The sequence below is a fragment of the Podarcis filfolensis genome (genome assembly GCF_964270895.1).
Source record: "Podarcis filfolensis genome assembly, chromosome: 4".
NCBI classification, from domain to species: Eukaryota; Metazoa; Chordata; class Lepidosauria; order Squamata; family Lacertidae; genus Podarcis; species Podarcis filfolensis.
In genome coordinates this window covers 51,252,870-51,279,890 of record NC_139607.1, presented here as the reverse complement: position 1 = coordinate 51,279,890, position 27,021 = coordinate 51,252,870, and the positions used below count along the sequence as shown (strand labels likewise).

At 42.9% G+C, this 27,021-nt stretch overlaps 1 protein-coding gene and 1 long non-coding RNA gene across 3 annotated transcripts in view; one reads left to right on the top strand and one right to left on the bottom strand.

Moving 5' to 3' along the window:
• The window catches only part of KCNJ6 (potassium inwardly rectifying channel subfamily J member 6), a 102,233-nt gene extending 90,937 nt beyond the window's left edge, over nt 1-11,296 (bottom strand). For both annotated transcript variants that reach the window (XM_083608793.1, XM_083608794.1), the window contains exon 1: nt 10,092-11,296. The gene's annotated coding sequence lies outside the window, so the exon portion shown is untranslated. The remainder of the gene's footprint in view (nt 1-10,091) is intronic.
• LOC310760414 overlaps nt 1-27,021 on the top strand; it is a 234,572-nt gene that overhangs the window by 99,153 nt on the left and 108,398 nt on the right. The window lies entirely within an intron of this gene.

Sequence of the window (27,021 nt, the reverse complement as noted above, 5' to 3'; positions counted from 1 at the left end):
TACTACCCCCTAAATCTTTTCACTTAAGCTTTGACTTTTTTTTGGCCAAATTTCTGTCCAGTGAGAACTTCAGCACAAAACAAAGATACTACATGAGCCTTGAATAACAGTTTATATTCAGATATTTAAATACAAGAAGATTAAAAGGAAAATAATATTTTAAATGAGGTTTTTCTTGTTTTTAATGCTTGCTCACTACAACCTCTCCAACATAATCCTGCAAGAAAAAAACTGGAATCTTCATTGTCCTCCACAGATGGCTGGAGACCAATGGATGATCACAAAATGTCCAGGTCTGGATCCAAATTAGATTACTGGGTCCTTTTACTCAGGGAAAAACTCCTTCTACAAATAGAAGAACAACTTTGGATTCAATACCCTCAACTGCAATGATCAAGGCATTGGCTTATTGGCCACAGCTACGAGATTGTGGCTCACCAGAAGACAGGACCCTAGACCAGAGGAGGTCATCTGGACCCCATCCTCATTTTTCTGGATTCTCCCATGCAGGCTGGGAACAAAAGGATCTGGCAGGAAATGCCCCAGAGCCCTCTTAGGGCCAATCAATACCATACATTTAAATCACATCCAAAGCATATTAATCCCCACAAAAGAACCCTTGGGAACTGCAGCTCTGTGAGGGGGAAGTTCCCATGATTCTTTGGGGAATGTCATACATGTGTGCTGGAGATGCATAGCATGGATCTGGCCTCAGCCACCTCCATAGAGAATGGGGAAGGGAGCAACCTGCTACTTCTGACTGAGATGGTCCCCCTTCAGCCAGGCTCTCCCCAACCAAGGTGCTCACAGGGACACACAATTATATCATAGCAATGGATCTTTCCCCCCAGCAGCTAGGTCAGAGAGAAGTCAAGGAGCCTATAGAAATTTTCTCCCAGAGCTGCTTAGGGAGAAAACACATTGACAGATGCTTAGGGTATTGGTGGAGTAGAGGTCATATCTGGAAAAGGGCAGTGAAGGAAAAAGTGACTCACCGTCTCCCAGATCACCATCTCCTTGATCTTCAAAGCAGCCCTTCTGAGGGCAGCTCATAAGCAACATAAGAACCACAGGAGATCCTAACCAATTATATCCTCTGTCAGATCTGTTTTGGCCCTTAAATTTCAATGAGCCGAAAGGGCCCTTAATAGGGTTAAATCTAGGAAGAACGACATACTGAGGGTCGATACACAGTTCTGTTTCACAAGCAGCTTTAGTGCAGTAGAAGTAAATACGTAAGGTGGGAATGTGACAACAGCAAGCGTGTATCATGCAAGTCTAAACCATAATTGGCGGCTGCTTCCCATGACACAGATCTGCAGCGGCAAACCCAGGTATGCTTCTGTGTAATGTGTGAAATGGCCCTCACAATTTCCCTTTTTCTTATGCGACTGAAAAAATTCTCCTCCTCGTGGGGAGTGGGGGTGACGGGACCAGAAGGTGTCCTGCAATGCTGCAGCAGAAGCCTGAGCTGGATAAATGAATGGAGGGATCCTCTGATTAAATACTGCAGAACACAGTTGATTACACCATTGAATTAGCAGCTCGTTTTCTTGTCATTTTGTTTTTCCTTCCAGCCTTCGGCTTTCTTCTTTCAATCTATACATCATTGTTTCTGTAGGAAGAAACTTATGGGAAATTCAGCAGGAAAGAAGGCACTCAGCATCTATGGGTGAGAGGGAAAGGCATTCTCTGTTCTGAGCATCTGCAGGCTGTTTTTTCTCTTAGGACCAGATTTGGATGTCCTCATTCACCCACTCTTGTTCTGGAATGACCTGCCATTGGTACTTGCTTTTCCCCAAACCCATTGTAAGGCCTCTCTATCTGCTCTGCTGAAACACTGGCTCCACCAGGCTCCTTCCTCAGTTATCATCTACTGCAGGCATAGGCAAACTCCAGCCCTTCAGATGTTTGGGACTACAATTCCCATCATCCCTAGCTAGCAGGACCAGTGGTCAGGGATGATGGGAATTGTAGTCCCAAACATCTGGAGGGCTGGAGTTTGCCTATGCCTGATCTACTGCATCCATTCCATATAAGAGAAAGGGCAGAGACGGAATTGTATGGCACGTCTATCAGCTCTGTCAAAATACTAGCAACTTTTGGTTTCTCGCCGCCTTGAAATATTTCCATTCCAGTTGATCATTGCAATATAGTGCCAGAGGTTTTTTTTTCCTCCTCCCTCCCAATCCATTTCCCTTTTGCGTTGGGTATTTTTACCCAGTAAAAGCCATGCTGATTTGCTGGCTGTGACACAGCCTCCCACCTATTTTGTGGGAATTTTGTAGGAAATTACCCTACTCTTGTCTCCCACAATTTTGTGGTGAGACAAGAGTATGGTAATTTCTCCCTGAGGTGGTACTTTCTCTCCCACTTAGCCCTTTCAAGACAAAGCAGTATTCCGCCATAACACCTAACAATCCCTGTGTGCAAGACACAGCTTCTTGCTCCCCTAGAAACTTATTTTCTCCTGTCACCATAAGTAGGCAGATTCATTCAGGCCACAGCAACAGTAACATATGGGCTATGTAATGTCACAGAAGCTCATATAGCTTTGGTCAGAGCTTACTCCCACCCACCCTGAGGCATTTCACAGGAGATAATAAGAGATGGTAGAAACTGTCTATAAACTGTCCAGAAAGTTGCTACTTTTGTCATTAGACTATTAGACTGCTACAGAGGTCACAACTTGCCTGCTCCTCTCACCACTCACCAATTGTAATTAATTGGTTTGTTTATTTTATTTATCTTATTTTTATTTTACATCTCCTTTGAGTATGAAATTTCCATGGTGGCTAACAACAGAACATCATCATCATCATCATTATTATTATTAAAAAATAAATATACATGCAAACAATAAAACAATAAAAGCTAATTAAAGATGTAAAACATAAGCAATTGATAATAAAAACAAAAATTAAAGCACCTTCTATCAAATGCTTGTGATACTAAAATTGTTCAAAGCAAAGTTTACTTTATTATTATTACTTTCAATGGGAAGTAACATTTACCTCTCATTTCAGATAGTTAACATTCAAAACATGGAAATAATTCCTGGGTAAGTGTGATGTTTTAATGGTGCGCTCTGCCATCTGACCCTTACATGGACATGATTAATATACTTAGCTGAAACAGAGTATAATTTTCATCTAGTTCTCATCTGGCCAAGCATCTGATGTGAGGGCATTGTTAAGAGTTGTAGACGAGAGGAAATCTATTTCTCAGACATAATTTTAATTGTTTTGTCTTTGGAGTGATTTGTCTCCAGAAACGAATCCAAATTTCTCACTGAATGCACAGTGTAAAAAGATTTCGTTTTGACAAGAGAATTGAACATCTGTAGGAGGGCAAAATATGATTCCTATCTTGGCAAGTTAAAATGCTGGACTTATCAAAAACATTCTTTTTTTTTTAAAGTATCAGTGAATTCATTTAGTTTGGAGGTTGGATGACTATAGCAATTTCTTTCCTCCCTTCCTCCATTTCAATAGCATTTAAATTGTATTTGAATAATTTTATCATTAGACTATTAGCTTATGTAACCATAAACACTCACACATATGCTGAGCAGTTTTGTTATCAATGCTTATGATGGCTCTTTTTCATTCTCGTTTTTCAAGCTTCTATGGAGAGGGAGGCCATGGGAACCAATATCTTCTAGACCAATATTTTTAGCTGCTGTGTCTTATCTCTTTCCCACCCACCCCTTTCATACACAAGAAGACACGCTGTTCAGTACCAAATAATTAGGCTTACAGACAGCAGTTTCATGTTCCCAGTACCTTTGAGGTGCAAACTGTTAGCTTTCTATAAAGGAAGTAACAAACTGTGCTAGCAATATCGATTTCAAACTTGGGGCAGCCCAGTCCTGTTGGTTGGCAGGTATAGGTCCATATGTTGGACTGGATTGGAGAGAGATTTAGGCCCCAGAATCTGCCTGAGGGGCTATTTTCTGTTGGTTCTTTATTTCTTGCAGGGAACAACCTAGTTTATGTGGAGGGACAGCAGAGATTTAGTACCCGTGACAGTGTTAGAAAATGAATCCTTAACCCTTCACCCCCCACAACTAGGTTTTGGGCAATTTTCCCTTCCAAAGCAATGTATGGATCTGGTGTGGTTAAATGCTTTGCTGACCTCTGCTCCTTCCCTTGTTATACCCAGTGCTTCCCCCCCTAAATATATATATATATATGTTTAGGGATATTCTCATTTTCCTATTCATATTGAAATACTGCCCCTCAATGAGACCAAACTTAGATCCACAAAATGTTTAGGGGTATGCGTATCCCTGCGTCCCCCCCCCCCGGAAAAAAGCACTGGTTATACCTGCTATGCTGATGCAGAAATTTATATTGCTGTAAGGAACTGAATACTGGATTTATACAAGCGTGCTGGACAGCATGAACATACCTGGCTTGGCAACTGCCTGGATGTGAGACTACCAGGGAACCATCTGCAAGCTACTCGGTCTTTTTGAGGAAGAGTGGGGCACAAATGGAAAAAAACCCCCAGGAATCCTGACATCGCACTGCATTGAGGTATGTGCTGTTTGTGTGCGATGTGAGCATTTCATCACCCCACCGACCTAGTTGATTGTGCTTGTTTCTGAGGATGATCAGGACTGTTGTGTGACTCTGATTTTAGTCAAATCAAAACGTTGACTTGCATTCTTTGGTCTCGGCAGAGTGTGGGATGAAGAACTGACGGGGCATAAGCAACATCCCTCCGGGCTTGATCATTCTGCTATTGCATAAGGTGTCACAGAAAAACCAGAGTTCATTGGGAAAAGCTGGTCAGCAGTCACAGGTAGACAAGCACTTGCGGACAGTGAGAAGATGCAGTAATTCTTCCTTATGATTCTGCTGCCCAAATGCATTTTAAATCCCGTTTCTGCCTATCACCTTAATCCTTACCATTTCCTCCAAATTCCATGATATGAAAAAATGTATATTCTGTTGTCAGCATTATGTGTAACTAATATATACACTATAATCTGGTCATAGAATATGGAGTTTCTACTTGCAGTATTCTACAGAATTCATTATTTTCTACAGACTTCACAGAGACAAGGACATGTGTAGTTCCTGGTTGATTCCTCCCCCCCCCATCTCTTTCGCCCTCCCTCCCTCCCTGCCCCTTAGATTATTTTCACTAAGTTACAGGGTGAGATAACTTAATGACCTATAAAAATAAGACATTTGATTACAAATACATATTTTAAATTTTTCTCCAGGTATATAAATCTTCAGTTTATTTCCCCCTCCACAAAAAATGTGTATTTACTGCTTGCTGTCTGTTGAAGACTACGTAAAGTACTAAAAGACAGTGTGTTTGTGAAATGTAAAAAACAAAACAAAACACACACATGCATTTGCACAGGGAACAGAATCAAAATGACTCATCGAAAGATTTCTTTCCTAAATGAACACTATTATTTTCTTGTTTTCCTTTCTGTTCTTGATTGTCTTGTATGTCTAACAATAGAGAGAAATAATGGTAGCAAGAAACAGAAATAGAACTAGCAATGTCAATGTGAAATGATACTTATGTACACGGCTGTATTTTAGGGAGGCTCTCAAATAGTATGCAGAATAGACTATGCACTAGAGCTTCGGAAACACATGAAGAACATTTATTTGCCTGCTATCTCCTGCTTCTTGTAACCACTTGAGAGCAGTGACCCAGGGCAGAGTTACTTGGAAGTTACTCCAAATTCAGTGTGCGAAGGATTATGGCTGTAATCTTTGATCCAATTGCATATGTCATCTGACAATTGTTTGACATTCAGTGTTTAATCTGTGCCAGAAGGCCCTTTAGTTTATCTGTAAGATGCCAAGTCTGGAGTAGGTGTGGCTATAGATTTCTTTAGATTTCTGTGGTGCTGGAATGAGATTGCTTTGCAGACTGTAGCTGCAATCCCCCAGACATGCCCACCATTCCACCCACCTTCTCCGTTTGTATAAAATACTATTGCAGCTTTTGCCAATCTGTTGCCCTCCAGATTTGTGGGACTGCAACGCCCATCAGCCCCAGTCTGGAGCAGAGGTGGATTAAGGAGAGCGTGACCGGTTTGGTCACCCTGGGTGAGGAGCCTTGGTGGTGCTGCAGGGGACGTGGCAACTATGATTTAGAATAGGGCACAAGTGGCAGGGGGCGCCGCTGAAATTTGAGACCCCAAGGTCTGCCACTGTCTGGAGGACACCAACTTAGCAAGGGCTATTCCACTGAAATGATGGTTTCATTCTGAATACCTTCAGGGCCCAATTCTGTACTGACAAATCCTTGAATGAGGGGGCTAAAGTATTTGACAGGGACACAGCAATGTTGGAGGAACATCTGATATGCAACTGCCATGACAGGTCATGCTGGTCAAATGGCTAAACAGGGTAGCATTGTGGGTGGCGCATGGGTGGCAGCACACAGCAGGAGCACATTTATGCTGCATCCTCTCTACCTCTTTGACTCATGGACAGTGCAACTCCTCCCATTGATTTCAAGGAGGTGAGATTTTTTTCTTTGAAAATATAGCTAGCCCCACATCAGCGATGGCCCCACACATGTCACAGTGACAAAGCACAGGTTATGATGTAACTCAGAACCCAATCACACTACCATCAGTCTATAAACCCCACACAGGGAGACAATAACTGAGGTGATAGGATGCTGTGTCTGGGATTATCTCTCTCTGGCCCAATGCTGCACACGCTTAAGGGTTCACAAAGGGAACTCTGGGGATGAGAAACAATGGGGAAAGGGCACCTTGCACACAAAGGGAGCACTCTGAGCAAAGCAGGCTAGCCTCGTTAGGTGCATGGTAACTTGAGCCCGTTGCTAACACATCTATGCCTAGATCTCTAAAAGGTACCTTGCTCTTGACTTCCTCCACACACAAACACATAACACCAAATTCCACCCCAACAACTGATGCTCATGCTGATGATCTATTAAATTTGTATACCACCCTTCATCCAAATATCAGAGGGAAGTTCTGGAAGTACCAGAACAGAGTATCCCATATGGCTAAGCAAGGGAAGGGGGAACATGGGCTGTCATGCCTAACTGCTACAGAAGTCTCCCATGTTTTACTCACTCCACCCTTATGTCACAGGCAAAAGTGTGCAGGAGTCATTCGCTTTCTCTGGATGTGGTGTGGATGTCATTTTGGGCTCCATTGCCAGCCCAGTCCCTTACTAGTGGGTACAGTATCCTGGAAACATTTATGCATTTTTTAAAAAAATTCTCCTTGTGTGTCTCCCCATCTTCCCTCTCAGGCTGAGTCTGCGTTTGATGCCATTAAGCCAATCTGCCAGAATAGCACCAATGTGTCTCTGATCTGTGTGTGAGGTGAGTAGAGGATTGCTCTGTTAGGATGTTATGTCTGTAACTGTCAGCAAGTAAACCTCGGGAATGAGAATGGGTTTGTTGCTTTTGAAGTCTATTGCTTCCAAAGGTCTGTTAGAACTCCTAAAGGGGGCAAACAACAACGAGATAGGTATGTCTAGCCTGGAAAAGATGAGCTATGATAGCCATCTTCAAATATCTTAAGGGCTGTCACATGGAGGAGGGAGCATGCTTGTTTTCTCCTGCTCTGGAGGGAAGGACTCAAGGCAATGGCTTCAAGTTACAAGAAAGGAGATTCTGACTAAACCTTTGGAAAAACCAGTAAGAGCTGTTCAGCCATGGAACAGACTCCCACGAGAGGTGGTGGACTCTCCTTCCTTTTAGGTTTTTAAGCAGAGGTTGGATGGCCATCTGTCATGTATGTTTTAGCTGAGATTCCTGCATTGCAGGGGGTTGGACTAGATGACCCTTGGGTCCCTTCCAACTCTAAGATTCTATGATTCTATGATTCTATTCCATTTTCACACTTGGGAAACCATACATAGGCTCTAGGCAGGGCTTAATTAGTGCTTCACACTTCATATATATATATATATATATATATATATATATATATATTTGTGATCCTTCTTCTTTAGGAATTCATCTATAGCACACTTTTGACGGTTCAAGATTTCTACCTGTGGGAGAGTGTAATATAAATGCTAGTGACTTTGATGTGAGGTATATTGGACAGAGAGTTTCTGTCCCATCCCAGATGCAATGATTCAAGACTAGAATACATTAGAGTCCCTCCTAGCCCTGTGGACCTGTAATTTTAGCACCATCCAATTAGTGGCATTGATATACAACTACCAAATAAAAGCAAAATGTAAGTTTTGCAGTTCTGGGCGTTCATGAACTTAACTGAGTGGTACCCACATAACCTTTTCATCTTCCAGGCTGGGGCAGAGCTGTGCTTTTTATGCAGACTGCGCTATGTCTGCACAGTGCATGCCGCAAAACTATTTCTTCACTATTATCTTGGGCCCTGAAAAGTTCAAGAGATAAGCCAGCATGGGAAAAACAACTCCATTTCTCTTCCTATCACATTTTAAAATTGCTTGATTGTTTCCACTTTCCAGCTACTGGAGCTGCTCTTCATTCCCAAGAACTCTTCTGATGCTGCACCACTGCTATGCACAAAGCAGATTAATCCCTCTCCCCCCCGCAAAAGGGACTTGCATGCTGTAATATGTACAATAAGCCTCTCTCTTCCCCCACTTCACACCTTTCACTAGAATGCTAACTTTTAAACTGACCAAAGAGAGTTGGGAAAGTTTCAAGAAGCAACACCACGTTCATAGGGCTGAATGGAGTGGCTTTTCCATGTTGCACTGTCCATGGTGCTGATGCATGTTTTATGCATTCTATGCTCAGTTTAAGAGAGGGCAACTTGATCTTGCTTCAAGACGTCATCCCAAAGCCACAAACTTTCTCTACTAAATCAGTGGCGGCAAGCCTTTCATTATCCCACCCCGCCCCCCACTTACAACTGGGAAAGATACCCCCCCACCCCACATGTTCTATGGAATTGAAGTTAATATTCCCTGGGTCGCCATGGTGATAGTGAGCTCTGTTCCTTCGAGCAAGACAAATTAGGCATCACCTCATTAGCCTAAAGACTTCTTTCGCTTGCTGCTTTGCACATCACAGAACTCTCTTGCTCCTCAAAAGATTCAGGAGGGAAATGGGTGCCACTGCATGACTGTGTGACATTGCGTCACAGTGCCACAGATGCCTTGTTCTTTTAATGACACCCCCCACTCTATTGTAACCATTGCTCTGCTATGATGCAAATTCAGGGTGCCATCCAGCGCCAGTGAAATCAGGCAGAATCCTGCCACGGGTTTCAGCTGGCACTCTCAGCCCTGCCTTTTCCCGTTCAAGCTTTGTGGGAATATTCTCTCCTTATATCCTGGATGTTGCCATGCAGGTCTTTATTTGGAGCATTCTACTGTTCCCCACACCAGCCTCCCAGGGCTTGCAATGTGGGATTAAGTACCCTGCTCAGTTACATAATTAGATCATGGTTTGTCTCCCTATCCTCATGAAACAAACTAGCAATCATTTGCTCTTAGTAAACAAACAAATAGATCCAAATAGGTTCTCCAGATGTGGTTATTCTTAAAAATCCACCACAGCCTCGTAACTTGTCTGATTTCAGCCAAGAGGTTTTTGCCAGGGAAGGGAGAAGAGAGCCACAACTTTCAAGGATCTCGGGGCTGGGTGACTTTTACTATCCAATTATTGCTCCCCTCCCGATGCACATCTGGCTGCATGGACAGAAACCAAGCCAACGGAGATACCCGCCCCTTTCCTCTCTTTCTGGTAAACAGGATCGGAGAACAATTGATTCCTTCAACAACACAACACACACACGCCTTCCCCACAGCCTTCTCCACCAACATATCCGGAGTTCCGACCCAAAGGGAGAGAGAAACAGATCTGGAAGAAGTGGCCGGCTGCGTTTCAAGCCTCCCTCCATCACCTCGCCAAGCCTTTCCAGGTTTTCACCGGCGAACCAAGAAGAGGATGCGAAACGGACCGTCCCTTTGTCGCCATGCCGTTGGGACCTCCGTCTCCCAAAAGCACAACTTTGGGACGGGATCTGCTGGGGTGGGCGAGGGCGGAGGGGGAAGGAGCGAGGGCTGGATCCCTCCTGGGCTTCGCGCACGGCGAGAAGGAAGAAAGCTGCATTGCCCTACCTGTTCGGCGCACGGCTTCGCTCACTCGATCATGATTCCTCCCTCCAGGATCGAGCAGGGTGGGCGCGGGTGGGTGGCTTTTTTTGGGCGGCTGGTCGCTCACTGGAGGATGGAAGGTCGATTTCGAGCCAATGCCCGTCTCCAAGGAAAGGGCAGGCGAGGCGTTCCGCGTCTACAGCGGTCCCGCGCTGCTCTCCGCGGCGCCCATCCTGCGCGCTGCTCACCTGCCTCTGGATCCCTTTGGGTTTCCTCCACAAGCGCAGCCGGGCGAGAGGGCTGGAGTTGAGCGGGCGCCCGCTGGTAGCCCAGGCAGAGTTCAGTGGGATGGCGAAGGCATCGGATGGGCACCACGAGGGAAGGTGGGGAGGAGGAGGAAGAGGAAGAAGATCGGAGGGGAGCAAGAACAATAAAGCGCTGGCAGCGAGCAAAGTAATGGAGCGCTCAGGGACACGTCACGAAAGCCCGCAGCTTCAATGAATTCCGCTCGATCCCAGCCTGGGTTTCCAGTCGCTGGAACAAAACAAGAGCAGATAAAACTTCGCGCAGTGCCATCTAGTGCCGAACCGACGAAGTACAAGCTATGGCAGGTTCTCCCCACGACCACTTTTTTTTTTCCAAGAGGGGAGATTGTTTCCTTTTCAGCTTGGAAGAGACTAAATGGAAACTTTACTGCGTGTGCAATCAACCCGCTCCGTTTCCTGGGAACAGGTTTTTATTTTTCCTGAGCTGAGGCAAAGGAGGACAGACGCTAGATTCCTTGAAATAGGAGGGGGACATGTGGAATTCATAGTGTTTTCTTCCTTCCTTCCTTCCTTCCTTCCTTCCTTCCTTCCTTCCTCTCTCTCTTTTTCTAAAAAAGGCTGTGTGGGTTATCCTTTTTGGCGAAGAAAATAGGAACATTTTTGGCAAGGATAAAGAAATTGAGAGACATTAACCACATTGGCTGTGGTGAGTTGCACGCTGTGGTAGGATTTTGAAGCTTTGCTTGACAAGGTCCACACTGAAAAACGACAAGCAAGAATTTAGAGAAAGCTTCTGTCTATAAATGGGATAAGAAGATAGTAATGAGACTTTCTAGGGCAAAGTGGTGTAGATTTAAAAAATGATACAGGAACATAGGAAGCTGCCTTATACTGAGTCAAACTACCAGTCCTTCTAGTTCAGTTTTGTCTCCTCTGGCTGCCAGCAGCTCTCCAGAGTTTCAGGCAGGAGAGATCTCCCTCAAGATGCTGTGTGTTGAACCTGCGGCCTTTGGCATGCAAGACATGTGCTCCACCCCCTGGGCCATGGCCCTTTCCCTAATGATAGAATTCCCTGTTGGGATTCTAATCTGGGTGGTACAGATGAAGATAGAGCCCCCCCTGATGTTTAGTGACCTTGGTAGGAACTTAACAGATGTGGAATGGAGGCCCATGACATGTATTTCCCTCTGGGCAAATTAATATGGTGGTGGGTCTCACTAGTGCAGCACTTTGCAGTAGGCCTAACTACACAGCAAGCATTTTTTTAAAAGATGAAATGTTTGGGGCAAGGGGCAGCAGATCTGTGGGCCAGTGCAAAAGACCTGGGGCTCAGCTTACCCCCGAGTCACCCCTTCACAATGTCCCTGGTGACAGTACATCTCTGATCACCAGATACTGGGTGGGGACAAGCAACAAACAAGATTGGTGAGCCTCCATCATGCTCATCAGCTTCCAAAGGGTGGCTGTCTGAGCTTGGTTGAAGAGAGGCAAGCCCAGTGGTGGCTCATGCTCATTGAGACTGGTAGGGCAAGCTTCACTTGACTCTGGACCCAGCTGCTCCTTCACTATATTCAGCAAGGCAATTCTTGATGGTGTGTTGACTGCTTCAGCCAAAGCTGTTGCTCTACAGGGGTCAATGGATGACCATTGCAGGCTGGCATCTTGCTCTTAATGTGGAGGCATCTCTCTCTCTCTCTCTCTCTCTCTCTCTCTCTCTGTGTGTGTGTGTGTGTTTGCATGCTTGACCACTGCCAGTCTTGCTCTTTCATATTCCTGTTTATTGTTCTCCATTGCTTAAACAAGACCAAAATAGCCTTCTGTGAAAACTGAACATTTCTAATACTGGCAAATTCTAGATGGGAAACTGCCCTGTGATTCCATGGAATTAACTCCAAGCTTCCTGAAGGTGGTGTGTAGTATATTTGCAGCTGACAAATACCACTGTCTTGGTCTGCACTTTATTAGTGGGGAAATGGGGAAGAATGGCAGCCTATTTGAGTAACTTGGCCTAAGTCTAGTATTTATGTGAATGAATCTGTACAGTGAACCCTGGATTTGATCTATGTTATAGTCCATGTGGGGTGTTTCTGGGCCTTCATTACATCCAGCATGTAGCACTGGCATGCAGCTCAGGAACAACAGACCTGCAATTTATAAACAGTAATGGCTTTTAAAAAAAGAGAAGACACTTGGGAAAGTGTTGTCTACAGGCTTCTGATGCTTTTCTCTGGTTTTAGTAATATAGTGAAGCAGAGTTTCTGTTAGTCAGGAGGTCAGGGTGCATGTTGGTTTATATGACCACAGTCCCTAGCTAAAATATTTGACATTGAAAGGATGGTTAAAATGAGTGTTTGGAAAATGCATCTCAGTTGCATATCAGTAATATGAACAGCCAATTCACATGACTCATTTGGCATGTTAAGAACATAAATGTGAGTCCAGTGAATTTGTTGCACACACACACACTGTTTGCCGCAACTTACATTTGTTGCACCATTGGCTGCCGTACTCACAAAAGTGTGCTGCAAAGTGGCTCACACCTTTATTTCACCATGCACTGAACTCTGTACGGATCCACCTTCCCACATTTTCATGCAGCAACTGTTTGGCTGAGTGAGCTGGCTCTGAGATTTGTGCATTCAAAGGGGAGATTTTCAACAGCAAATCTGGACCTTTTAATAGGAAAGCATGAACATAATCCAACCAAAGATTGATATTCCACCAACGCTCCTTAGAGACTAGCCGAGATGCTCTATTACATGTTGAATTGCTCTTTTCATGATAAACGAAGAGTGATCACTGCCTTTATTATCTTACAACATTGTATTAGCCTTGGGACTTGACCCACAAGTTCCTTATTTTTGCTCAGATGAAAAGCACGCGATTTTGAAGAAGAAGATTCTTCTCTGATTGCAAATAATACTCGTGTTCCACTGCACTGAAAGAAAGTGTGACAGGTTGGGTTTTTTTTAATGCTGCCATTCATCAGTACCTCTAAGAGTGCCATGTTTAGTTCCCTTTCAGAATTGACAAGGAATTAAAATGGCAAGCAACTTTTGCATATGATATTTAAAGGGCCAAATTCTGCTATTGTGGAGAATATTTCATGCCTCATGGAGATGAGATACCATCTGTTTGGAAAATTTTCAGAGCATGCTGCAGACCCAGAACGGGAGGGGAACAAAGACAGCAGTGGGTGGAAACTAGCTAAATAAGCTTTGTTATTTGAGTCACACCAGAGGGAAATTCCCCTTGTCCTTTCTTCAGTATTTCTTTTCCAGCTGCTGTGGTATTTGGCAGCTAGACTTCCAAGGCCGAGAGGTTTTAAGTCAGGAATCCCATGGAGGTGCTGCTCAGAATGACTTATGTAGCAAACAATAAATTGCATTACAGCCTTTATTCTTCCAGACATTAATTAAGATATGTAATTATCACAAATCCTCAATTTTTAAACAGTTGCCAGGATCTACATTTAGGATTGCTGCATTTGGATATATGGAATAATAGGGGAGAGGGGAAACCCACTGGTTAACTGAAGGTTTTTTGTGTGAAAAAGGTTGTGGAGTTATTGCTGTAATTCAACTGCAAAAATCTATCTGATGTCTAGAACAAATCTTTCTTTGTTTTCCCTCTCTCCTTTGTTAAATCCAGTACACAACTTTCCCCATATTTTCCCCGTATATTTACATATGAACTTCACCATGAAACATTCCTTTTATATTAGCCCCCTGCCCTTGTGTTGCTTTTCCTTGCATCATGTCATCTCATTTTAAATGGCAGCTGTTTGGCTTAGATCTTGTGTTCAATAATGAATTTGAATTGGCAATATATAAAGAGATGGTTGTGGGCTGTGGTGTTCAATGGCTATCATCGTTCAACAGAAAACGCCAAATTGCTTTGATTTTACTGCCTCCATTTCCACCGCTTTCTGGATGCTTGGCTCATCTCTCCCATGAAAGGCAGCTCTAAATGTTGCCACTATGCTTTGCTCTGCCATGCGACGGCTTTATGATATATGATAATCAGATTATGCTGTCTCCCTAATTTACAACCTCATTAACCTATATGGGGGAGAGGGAGGGAGCAAATAACCCTGTTGATCAGAATTTGTAGCCAGAATGAATGATAAAAAATCTCATCTTGTCCAATTGCTACAAAGATGATGTGAATGCCAGAAGAGTGTGCACATTTAGGGTGCATTGGTTCATTATTCTGTAGCTGGATTCTTAACTGCAGCCCTCCCTCCCTATAAACTATATTGAAGTCCACTAAGTCATAGACTATTCAGTACTAATTCTGCCTCTCCCTATCTAACTGTCTCTCTCTCTCAACTTACCCGTTCTTACTGTAACTTCTCAGTTGAAATCCCCATTATGGCTCTCTCTGGCTTCACCATCATGATAGAAAAATATTGCCAACCATGATCAGGGGCAGTAGATCACTGAATGAGGGGTATACAAGGTGCCTTCATGCCATTATTGTCAGTGTCCTAGAAGCATCTGCTGGTTACTTTTTTGAAACAAAATCATAAACTGAGGGCAAGTTTAATGCTGCGTCTGCATTCCAAACTCCAAAATCAATTCCCCTTCAATTAATTTACAGCAGACCATTCAAAGCCCATCTAGATGCTCCCAAATATTTTCCCCAACAAAGTTCTTTTCAATAAATTTTATCTAAAACATTCAGAGTCCACCAGATCTCCCATAGCTATCCACTTTCTGCTAGTTTAACCCTCACAACATTCAGGTTCCACTCAAACCCTCCCAAATCAATTTCCCATTTAGACCCCTAAAATCTATTCACATTTAATTTATTGACTTCCAGACATTCACACCCCCCCCCAACTTCATTTCTTGTTCTGTGGTTCATCACACACTAGCATATTAACAGTGGAGGCTCAAAGCCTTAGGTCCTGCCTGCCACATTGAAAAGAAGAATAAAATTAAAATACAACAACTATTACTCATGGCATTCATTGGATGATGGTGGTGATTTGCCCCCAAGATGGCTGTTTGGTGCACTGCATGTCTTAATGGCAACTTCCCCAGCTTGGTGGTAAACTCTGTAAAACTCACTGCAATGTGCTTCCAAATAAACACGCAGATCATTGGGCTGCCACCTACTTTTTTATTGTTATCAGATGTGTGTGAAACCACATAGTGTTATGTACTGAAGTTCTCACCCTGGGCCAGCAGGGGGATACTGTAGATAGTTATGCAAATAAGGAATCAAAAGTGACGTTCAGTGATTGGATAGTTTTAGAAAATTGTTACAGTTACGTTGTACTGGAGCTCTATATAAGCAGGCTGGCTGCACCCTTCAGTTCAGTTCTGTTCTGGCCTGTGAATAAACAAGAGCTGTTTGAAGAATCGCTGTGTCGTCTGATATGTTCACCCACTACTTAACAGATAGTGCACACCTTATTGAAACAGCCTCTTTTTCTAACCACCAGGAGGTCTGAAATCAATAATAAAAGGAATTACAAACAGTGCCTCAAATGTAGCAATTAGAAAGCAGTCAAAACAGATAATTATGCTTTTAAGCAGCTACCTTTCACCCTTCCACTAATCTGTTGCCACATAAAACTTGGAAACTTATTTCCTTTTCTTGGTGAGGCTCCAAGTATATAATAGATGGTGTAAGAAGATATGGTTTGAGTGTTTTATTTTAAAAAAAACAACAACTTTGATTCAAAAAGAAATAGCATGCACAAACATATCTGAAACATTATGTAGGATAAGCTAATACTTACTCAGAAGGAATCCATCAGCTTGCATCCTGCTGTATTCTCTGTTACAGGGAGAGACTTCACCAGAGCCCATAATGGCTTGACTAGTCACTATGGGCTAGTTATTATGTCACAGACCAGCATGCTAGATAATGCCTCCTTAGTTCAATATTACCACTCCCTGGTAAACTTAGAATTGGAGATCATGTGGGCTGAGCCAACAAAGTTGTTCCTTCCTGTGCCAATTATCTCCCTCCTGGAGTAAGGCATTCTACTCTTGGTGGGAGGTGCTGGACAACCCTATAGTTAGTTCCTTTCCTGCCACCCCTCTTACTCTAAATTTATTGGAGGAACACGGGATGAAGCCTTGGGGTTAGGGTGAGGGATGACCGCCACCCCCCCTTGGAAAAATGTAAAAACCATACCTAAACCTGAAATTACTTCTGCTATATATACTGTCTAGCTCAGAGGTGGCTAACCTTCCACTCCCGAGGCCTAGGGCCACATTCACCTTTGGCTAACCATTTGGGGACCACATGACCTCAGTTGGTGTTGCCACCTAACAGACCCATGTGCCCACACACTCCTGAACAGGACAGGCACACAGAGGCACGTGATCGCACCTTAAGAAAATGCATTACAGTTCCCTTTGCAAACACCCCAACCATCTAACTCATGGGTAGGCAAACTAAGGCCCGGGGGCTGGATCCGGTCCAATCACCTTCTAAATCCGGCCTGCGGATGGTCCAGTCCAGGAATCAGCATGTTTTTACATGAGTAGAATGTGTCCTTTTATTTAAAACACATCTCTGGGTTATTTGTGGGGCCTGCCTGGTGTTTTTATATGAGTAGAATGTGTGCTTTTACTTAAAATGAATCTCTGGGTTAGTTATTTGTGGGGCATAGGAATCCGTTCATCCCCCCCCCCATATAGTCCGGTCCCCACAAGTTCTGAGGGACAGTGGACCGGCCCTCTGCTGAAAAAGTTTGCTGACTCCTGATCTAACTCAACAAGCATGGTATGTGTTGAATGAGGAGCCCTCTGCAAACTTGCACCAGTTCCTTTCAGGTTTTATGTGGGCCATTTGGCATTCAGGCTTCATGTGGGCATTTCAATTAAAGCAAATAGCCCACATAAAATCTGAATTGCATTTAGATTTAATTTTTTTTTAATGGGCAAATTGCTCTGGTGGAAGGGGGCGGGGAGTCATTGTTTGATGCCACTCACACAGTGCAGGTGGCATAGCTAGGGAGCTGGGGATGTTCACTCCTGACCCTTTCGTTATATGTCCTCTCTTCCTGCCGCTTGTTATAGTAATTTCATTGTGATGTTTTCCCCTCCATAAGTCCTGAGCAAAGCAAAGGGAAAGCCAGCCTGGAAACATTCCTGAATGAGACTGGCCTGTGAGCTCCAAAGGTTCTGCATCCCAAAGCAGCTGTGAGGCAGCCAGAGCTGATTAGTTCTCTTCTATGCACAATGCAGTAAAAATGCACATGGTGCGATTGCTCCCAGCCAGCCTTATGAAATGTTCCAGGCAAGTGTAAAATGGGTTTAAACATCCCAGTTAGACCACCCAGGGACTGGTGAGAGGGCTAATTCAAAAGTCAGGTAATCATCATCAATAAATGGATTGTGCTTGCCACAGGCCATGACAAATCCATACAATCGGCTTAAAATATAACTCAAACAGCTGCAAATAAAAACACTGACCATATATTGCGATATAATCGATAACAGGGATACCGCCACGGCTACACTAACTGAGTTTCAGTTTAGACCTCCAAATCCCCCTTACGATTTATGGCAATTTTATCCAGTTCCTTCTTCCTAATCTATTTTTGCCACCAGATCAATTCAGAAACAACAGGTTCATCTGCTCTAACCTTTAACAAGGTGCATATGTCTTGAGGGCAGGGGTGAGCAAATCTGTCAGTTTTGGTTTCTCTCCATGGTTCCATCCACATGAGGCATTGAAAGCACACGTAAAACACATTGCTTTCCCCAAAGAATCCTGGGAACTGTAGTTTACCCCTCACAGAGCTACAATTCCCAGCACCCTTAATAAACTACAATTCCTACAATGAGGAGGGGAAGCAATGTGCTTTAAATGTATGGTTGTGTATGCAGCCTGTTTCTCATTTTTACAATCGTAAGTTCAGTTCTCCACATTTACACACACACACATGTATAAACACTTCAGGAAAATTCATCATTTTAGCTTGAATTAAGCTTGAATTCAGTTCTGCATAATATGCATGTTTTTGCTAGCAATTTCCCCTACTATAATGCATCTTGGGACACTATTTTCACTAAGATACGTGTTTTTATGCATGCTTTCTCCTAGCATTTGAATTACTTGGCTGGAGAACTGCACTGCCAAATTTGGAGAAGCGCCCCTTTTGAAGGACGGCTGCATTTTGTGTCATTTCAGGAAGGATTCATTGGGGCAAATTTGCCTTAAAATGTGAACTGAACTAAATTTCTTCCCCATCCAGAGCTGAGAGGGATAGGATGATCTCACTCTCCCTTCCGTAGGTATCACAGACTCAAAGATCACTGAGAGCTATCAGCAGCCTTCTCTGCTTCCAAATGAGTTCCGGAGGAGGAGAGACTGATGGCTCCAGTGAGGGAAAGCTTTCATTTAGCCTTACTGAAAAAGAAGCACATCAAGCAGTTCACACACTTCATTGTCCAAATAACTCGTGTGCTCATTGTGCTTCAGAATGTAAGCCTCAGTTCAAGGGGATCTCTCTTCCCCCTTCCCCACTACTTTAGAAGAGAGGCTTTTGTAGATCAAGACCCTATTTGCACAAGAATCCCACACCATTTTTCTGGGAGTGCCCCCCAAAATAATTATAATGGTGAAAGCCACACAAGAGGCATAAATTCTGCATGGGAGCAAGCTTTGTCCGACATGATAGATCTACATTCCAGTCTGAAACACACACACACTCTCACACACAGTCTGAAGTGAGTCCTGTACATCTTGATGCAGCCAGCTCTCAAGTTGTACCCTTAGGATTGCAGGCTAAATTTCCCATTTTAATTTGTAGGGGGAAAGTACAGTTCAGTCAAGCAACTACAGCAGCCCACCAATGGTGGTGGTGAACTACTTGCCTCCTCCTCTGATGCGCCAATGCCATTGTATTGAAGCTGTCTTCTGGGTGCCTGCCTCCACATGAGGTATGGCTTGTCTTGCTATACAGTATATCCTGCCAAAAATGATCAGTTGGATATCATTCTAGAGTGAATATTTTAAGGTGGAAAGGTGGAAAACTGGAAGTCCTTTTTATTTTTATTTTTATTTCTTTTCTTTTCTTCTTTTCTTCTTTCCTTTCCTTTCCTTTCCTTTCCTTCTTTTCTTTTCTTTTCTTTTCTTTTCTTTTCTTTTCTTTTCTTTTCTTTTCTTTTCTTTTGGTGTCCCCTGCTTTGGACTGTTTTTGGGTCCAAGGATTACACACTGTGTTGCTACCCAAGGTTAACTGCTCTGGAGACTGTGCATATGCCATCTTGGCACCCAAGATAGCCCTTCAATTAATTGGAAGTAGTTCGTATATGTTTATCCATTCTTTGATATCCTAATCTGTGGATCTGAGATGCTGGATTCTGAGCCCAGAAAGCCGGAAACATCAGTAATGTTTGGGGTATCGACCACCTGTGTTCCCATCTACCGGTAGTTAGGCAGTGTGACATATACTGCTTTACTCTATAAAGAATGTATGCACTTTGGGCTGGGTGGGGGACAAGCCATCTCCTTGCTGTGGTGCCTACTTGCTGTAGCATCCATCCCATGTCCGTAAGTGCAAGGGTAGCTAACAGGCTGCTTCTGCTGTAAGTCTATTTCTCTTCTTTAATAAAGCATTAGAACTGATCATTCTGGTGTTTTAGATTCCTTCCCTGGCACTCCTGAGAATCATGAACTCCTAGAGCTGTCCTCTGGCTCTACAGTCTGTGTGCAGGTCAACACGCAAACACACAGGAAGGTAGTGGATGGTTGGTGAAGGACCATGAGTGAGAGGCAGGGAAGTGAAGACCTCCCAGGGTGAGAGATTGGGAAAGCTCCCGGGTGAGAGCTGGAAGAGTCCACTGTGTGAGACAAGGGTTACGTAAGTGCTACCTTGGAGAGAGGAATCTGCATTTTCTTTCTCCTTTGCTACTTCCTCCCTTACCATGCATGAGAGTCTGCTAAATGTAAACTCAGCTGAGCCTTTAGGTGGGCTTTCTTATGCCCAATATCGCACGTAGGGGAGGGATGTTTTCCCAGATGTGTTAAATATTAGATTTCACTGTATGTGAGATACATCCAAAGACAGCTTTACTATGGGAAAATAAGGATGAAATGAAATCACATAGCTTTTCATGTTAGAAGCTAGGACTTTTCTATCACCTGTTCCTTTAAATGGGTAGCACAGGGCTTTTGGCAAATGTATTCATGGGGCAGATTTGCCCGATCACATACTTGAGAGTAAACAATAAGAAGTGACCACCATCACCAAACACACTTCACTAAGAGTCCAGAAGCACTGAGCCAGCCACTATCAGAGATGGAACGGTAGACTAGATAGAACCTGGCCTGATCCAATAGGGGCCGTTCTTCAGTTCATTGTGTTTGAATTAGTCATAATACCATTCTTTCTGTGTCTGTGAAAACCTAAGTAGGAGGAGCTGTAATGCTGCAAATGTCTAATAATGGGAAGACTTTAGTCTTCCAGTGCCAACTATAAGAAAGCTATAGTGTTGCAAAAAATAATGTTTCCTTATTGCAACGTTCCTTTCTCTCCTGGAAATGAAGTACTATTTTTACTTCCTTTGAGCAAAGCCATTATTAAAAAAAGCAGAAGCCTCATCAATGAGGTTATATAAAAATGCAGGCCAAATCAGCACAGAGACACACAAACTGTCTACCAGCCCAGTGAAGCTGTACGGGTTCCTTGAAGTCTGTAACAATCTCTGTCACTCAGCATGAGTACCTTGTATTAGGGACTTTGAATTGTACAGCTTGTGTGTGAGGGATGGCAGGAAAGCAAAAGAGGCAGCCAGCCAGGCAGCCGCCCACACAGTGCTGCAATATGCCTGCTACAGGCTGCTGGTGAATGCAATCTCTCTCGAAACCCATTTGCTTGCTTTCAACTTTTCAGGTTTGTGCTTTCTGTTTGCTTGATTCATTTGCCATGGCCTGCAAAAAGCACCTGAGTGGCCCTCCAAGACATCATGAAGAAGACCTCCAAGACAATCCTCTTATTGATTTTTCAATCATGCGATTTGCTCAGAAGGATGCGAGCAGCTGCTTTTGTTGTTTTTCTCATTTGCAGTTCTTTAGTGGGCGCTTTGCAGAGCTTTTCTGTGCAGCATGAGGCTAAGCAATGGTAAGAGGGTGGGGGAAGCAGAAAATTACAGGACTTGTAGTAAGCTCCCATGGACTTTTCATCATATTCATGGATTGTGGTCACATGAAATATAGCAAATGAAGTGGGCTTTAGTAGGTGTGTGCATTGGCTCTCTATGTGGGTTAAATGGGGAGAATTGGGGTGAGGAGGGAGCCTCCCTCCTTTCCAAGTTGAAATATGACGGCAATAAACATCTATGGATCAGAGCTTCACAAAGCCCCAGGGCAACTCACCACTCTGTTTCTCATATATATCTATGTTTATTTAGGCCCGTGGGCCTTGGAAGAAGTGAGGCTGTCCAAAATGTTGCTGATGCACATAAGATCTCTGGATTTGTCGTTGTCATTGTTGCTAAAGCACTGAAATGAAGTCAAAGGCTTCATTTAAGCTTCTTAAAAAGCTTTCAGAAGACTACATTGCTCTGCTTTAACAAAATTAAAGCAAAGCCCAGAGCTCTTAAGAACTCATTGGGCAGCATTCTAGACAGCCTCATGTTGTAAGGCCTGCAAGAGACCTGCAACAAACAAACATCAGAAAGAAAGGCCGATGGGAGCTGCACAACACTCAGCCAGGGCTTAAATATTATCTATCTAAGGTAAGAAAGAGACCGAAGTGTAGGTGGGTCATTCAAAGCAAGACACAGTGATAACAGCAAGAACCTTTACTGAACTAACAGAACTGGACAACAGGGGCAAAGCAATTGCTTATATACATTTCTGAAGACCTGGGCCACTCCCACTGTCAATGTGATTGGCTGTCTAAACTTCCAAGCTGCGAATCATAACTCAGAGTTTAAGGGCCTGAAATATTCTGTGATTGGATATCATGTATCAAATTAGAACACAGGGGCTCAGATTCCTTAGTCCAGACTCAAGCTCATGCAAACACAGACCACTGAATACATAACAGAGACAACCCCTCCCCCTCCCCATGAGGGATTGTAGGAGAGTGAATTCCTTTTTCTTTTCCTGCAAAAAGCCCCAGGACCTATTTGCCTGCAATCTGGCAGGTTTCATCCACTATGGAGGGACTCCTGTGCCTGTAAAGTTTATCCAGTTTGGTCAAAAGGGAGAATACTGTATATATAGTAGTTTGAAGATTCCTCATTATAGTGAATGGGGAAGCACGGAACTTCATTAAACATAAAGTGGCTTGGAACATAGAACACAGATGGAAGTGGAGACTGCTAAGAGCAACTCAGAAGCAGATGAGAAATTAAAGCCCTCCTGCCCCCATACAGATATGAATACAAGGCAAATCTTGGGGCTCATGCATGCCTCAAGGCTATAGGCCATGAAAGGTTTATGCCACAATAAAGTCTGTTAGTCTTTAAGGTGCCACAAGGCTCTTTAGTGTTTCTGCTGCAGCAGACTAAATACGGTTGCATAGCTATACAGTCCTATCTCCCTCATCTTCTAGGGCAGGGCTGGAGAAACGCCAGCTGGCAGGCCGAATTAGGCCCACTTGGATCCTCCATTTGACCTTCTAGGCCATTTTGGACAAGCCACACCCAGCCCATGACATCATACATGGGCCAAAAAGGAGGTTTCTGGCACCGTTGAGCAGTAGATCAGTGGTGCCTTCAAAGCTCTTTGAAAGGAGCATTGAAACGAATGGGCAAATGTGTATGTGTTGGTGCCCCATGTGTAAAATTGGCATAAGTGATTTTGCTATGCACTCAATAATTACTCCTGTGAGAAAAGGTAGAGTTAATTCTGGAGTCTTGTCTTACAGACATAATAGACAGATCTTTCACAGGTCTGGCATGAGGTTGCCATGGTTTTTAGGCACATAAAACTCTTGAGAGTGTATCTTTGCCTTCCAAACTGTAACATGGGAAGCAGCTTTCCTTTTTAGCTGGGTTTATTGCTTTGCTTAACTTGCTCTCATCTGTTTCTTTGACCTTTCCTGTACAGTTGAACTTTTAGTCACTGACGTTTCACCCCATCTCTTAAGGAGAGGCTGTGTCTGTTCCAGCTATGGCTTTGGCCTCCTTCACAGACTTCAAATGTGCCTACAATCTGTGGTTTGGTGGGAGCTTCAATTCAGAAACAATCTTTTCCTGAGCTGTTTCCAAACTTCATTGCTACCCAGATAACAATGTGCAAGCAATTCATTCAGAGAGGCAGCCTCCATTACGAAAGCAATTGTTGGGATGGACTTGGGCTCTTCCGTTTTAAAAATGGAACTGCTTGTAGAGAGTTGAATGTAGTAGCACAACCCAAACATACGGTACCAAAAATATTAAGGCTACAACTGTAATAAGCTTCATTAAGCACCCATAACTGAACGGCAGCCCTCTTTGAATGGGACCAGGATACCTAAAATATTGCCTCACCTCTTAAATACCCAACTGATCACTGTGCTCTTCAGAAGAAGTTCTCCTGCAGATGCCATCTCCTCAACAGGTTAATTCAATACCATACTAGAATCAGGCCTTTAACATGATAGCATCCATCATTTGGAACTCCTTCCAAATACTTATCAGAAAGGTACTGTCTGTGTTGGTTTTTTTGTTGTCTGTTGAAGACCTTCCTTCTTCACCAAGCCTTTGAAGTGGAGATCTTTATTCCAGTCCATATCAATATTGGATTAGAATTTGTTCTTACAAAGAAAATTGCCTTTAATTGTTTTTACATATGAATATTTTTTATTGCTTTAAATTGTTAGAATTGTTTTTATAAAATAGTATAATTGTTGTTATGGCTTATGCGTTTTTTGTGCAGTTGCTTTGAGATATTTTATGGGAAACAATTAATGAATGGAAATAACTAAACAAATGAACAGGTAAAATGTTACAGCCCAGCGGCAAGCCTTTTTGTGACTGTAGAGGTAGATGAGAATGACAGGCTGCATTCACATGGCAGTTTATTCCATTTCTCCAGTGTTTCCCTAACAGTTAATTTCCCATTATACATGAGCTTTCATGTCATGTAAAAATCTCTTCTGGAAATGTAACAGAATATAGTACATTGGGTGTTAATTTCTGTGTTATTTGCAAACAGAAAGTTTCTGGAGGCAAGTAACGCAGAAATGAGCTCTAAATTTGCACTATATTTCCAGAAGTGGCTTTTATGTCATGTGAAAGCTCACATATAATGAAGAAATTAAGAGGCAGGGGAACACTGGGGAAATGGAATAAGCTGTCATATGAATGCAGTCATGGAGCCTTCCAAATTAGAGCCCTGGTATCTTGAAGCTACCAGCATGAGTTTGACCAAACTGCGGGAGGCAGTGGAAGACAGGAGTGCCTGGCGTGCTCTGGTCCATGGGGTCACGAAGAGTCGGACACAACTAAACAACAACAAATGGGCTGGGAAGTGGATATAGTGCTTGCTTGTCCGTTGAGTTGGTGTCCTTTGAGTTCAGTGCCTGAGGCCATCACAGGGAGAGAGAATGGCCAGAGTAAAGAGGTACACATCACGAGGTGCTAAAGGAAGGAGGCTAGCATTCACATATTTATCTGAGAATAATCAGTGAGATCTTTGGCTGCAAACTCCTGGTCACACAACACTGCATCATTGTTAAGATTGGTTGATACCAACAACTCACCCAGCAGAGTCTCCCAGGGACAATATCCATCAGATAATGAATTTCAATTTGCAGCAAAAATTTGTTTTACCCACCCTTGCTGCTATGAGATTCCATTAAAATGGAGGATACAAGATTGTTACATAACAAATATTGAGTCGCAATGACAATGCTGAATTGCTTAGAATGTGTATGCAATCTATTTCTTATTTTCTGAAATGGTTGTTTGAAATAAATTGTAGTTGGAAATAAATAAATGTTCATATGCAATGTTAACACGCAGTCTTTGTGGATTTACTGTCATATACATAGTGAATGAAAACTGAATTATTTTCCCTTTTGTTAACTGGATATACCAAGGGGAATTGCTTGCCAGCTCCAATTACCCCAAATGACACAGCCTTTCATACACAAATTGTCATTTATTTGACATCTTTATTTTGCTGTACTTGATTTGAGTATGAGACATTTCACACCCTATTGGAGAGCAATATACCAGTTTTTAAATGTTTGTGACTGACTGCTAGGGACAGTGCCAGATTTTATCCTAATGATCACCACAGGAGTTTTGCATTCATATCAGTGTTGGTCTTCTGTTACTAAGGTTATGCTAATTAGACTGTAGAATGGGAACAAAACACTGAGAAGGCTATTCTTAGTTCATTTCTTTTTGACTCTCTTTTTTAAACAAAAACAACAACCACAGTGAATATGTACAAAAAGGGTTGATGGGGAATATTTTCAAATGAAGTAGTTCTGCAAAGCACTCATCCCACAAATCTCATCTATATTTCTGTTTTTATGTAAATAATATCTCAAAATGTGTCCAGAGAAGGTAAGATAGTTCTCAGAATTTCATCGCTATTGATTGTATTGCATAAGGATGAGGTTTCCAACTGAATTAGGCTGAAAATATGCGATTCCCTGTTCTGAAATAGAAGATTAGAAAACCTATTTAAACTGCTAAATGCTCAGCTTGATATTTGAACATTTTGAATTCCCCGAAAGCATGAATCTATATATCATTTCCCCTGTTAATTACCTTTGGCATATAAAATGAGAGCCACTCGTGATTCAGCTTGATTAAATCTGATTGCTTCCAGGGCTGTGTTTCATGTAAATAGAGCCCTAGCAATTAAATTACACAATGATATTAGGCTGTTTCTTTTCCTCCCATATATTAATCCTTTATTCCTGTTATCATACAAGGAAAGATTTATAGTGGTCCCTCTGCAACTCTTGTGCTGAAAGTCTTCTGCATTATTGACAGCAGAATCAGAACCACAGAGTGTGTTTACATAAAAATAGAGGGTTTATTGGCTCCACTTTTGTCAAAGATCTTTATGGATTGTTTCAGTAACACAGTTTGTTCCATTTTGGCTTTAGAAATGTAATTTGAAACAAAAAAAAAAGGTTGTTTGAAATAGAAACTTCTCTATATGCTGGTTTTTCTTGTTGTTGCAAGAAAGGACCGGCAGTTTCAGACTGATCCCCAGCAGCAGAAGGGAATTTTCTTGAAGACCTTTAGCTTTTAAGCTTCATCCTTTCCCTATAGAGCTGTAGAGTTCTGACTACCATCATTATAAACATGTCAATACAGTGGTACCTCGGGTTACATATGCTTCAGGTTACATACGCTTCAGGTTACAGACTCTGCTAACCCAGAAATAGTACCTCTGGTTAAGAACTTTGCTTCAGGATGAGAACAGAAATCGGGCTCCGGCGGTGCGGCGGCAGCAGGAGGCCCCATTAGCTAAAGTGGTGCTTCAGGTTAAGAACAGTTTCAGGTTAAGAACAGACCTCCGGAACGAATTAAGTACTTAACCTGAGGTACCACTGTAATAAGGCCACAATTTTCATTTGCCCTTAATTAATTAATACATTTCTAGCCCACCATTGCTCCAAGAAGCTCAAGGTGGTTTTTGTGGGCTTCCCTCTCCACATAAGAAGAGTCCTGCTGGATCAGGCCAATGGTCTACCTAGTCCAGGGTCCTGTTCTCACTATGACCAACCAGATGCCCGTGAGAAGCTCACAAGCAGG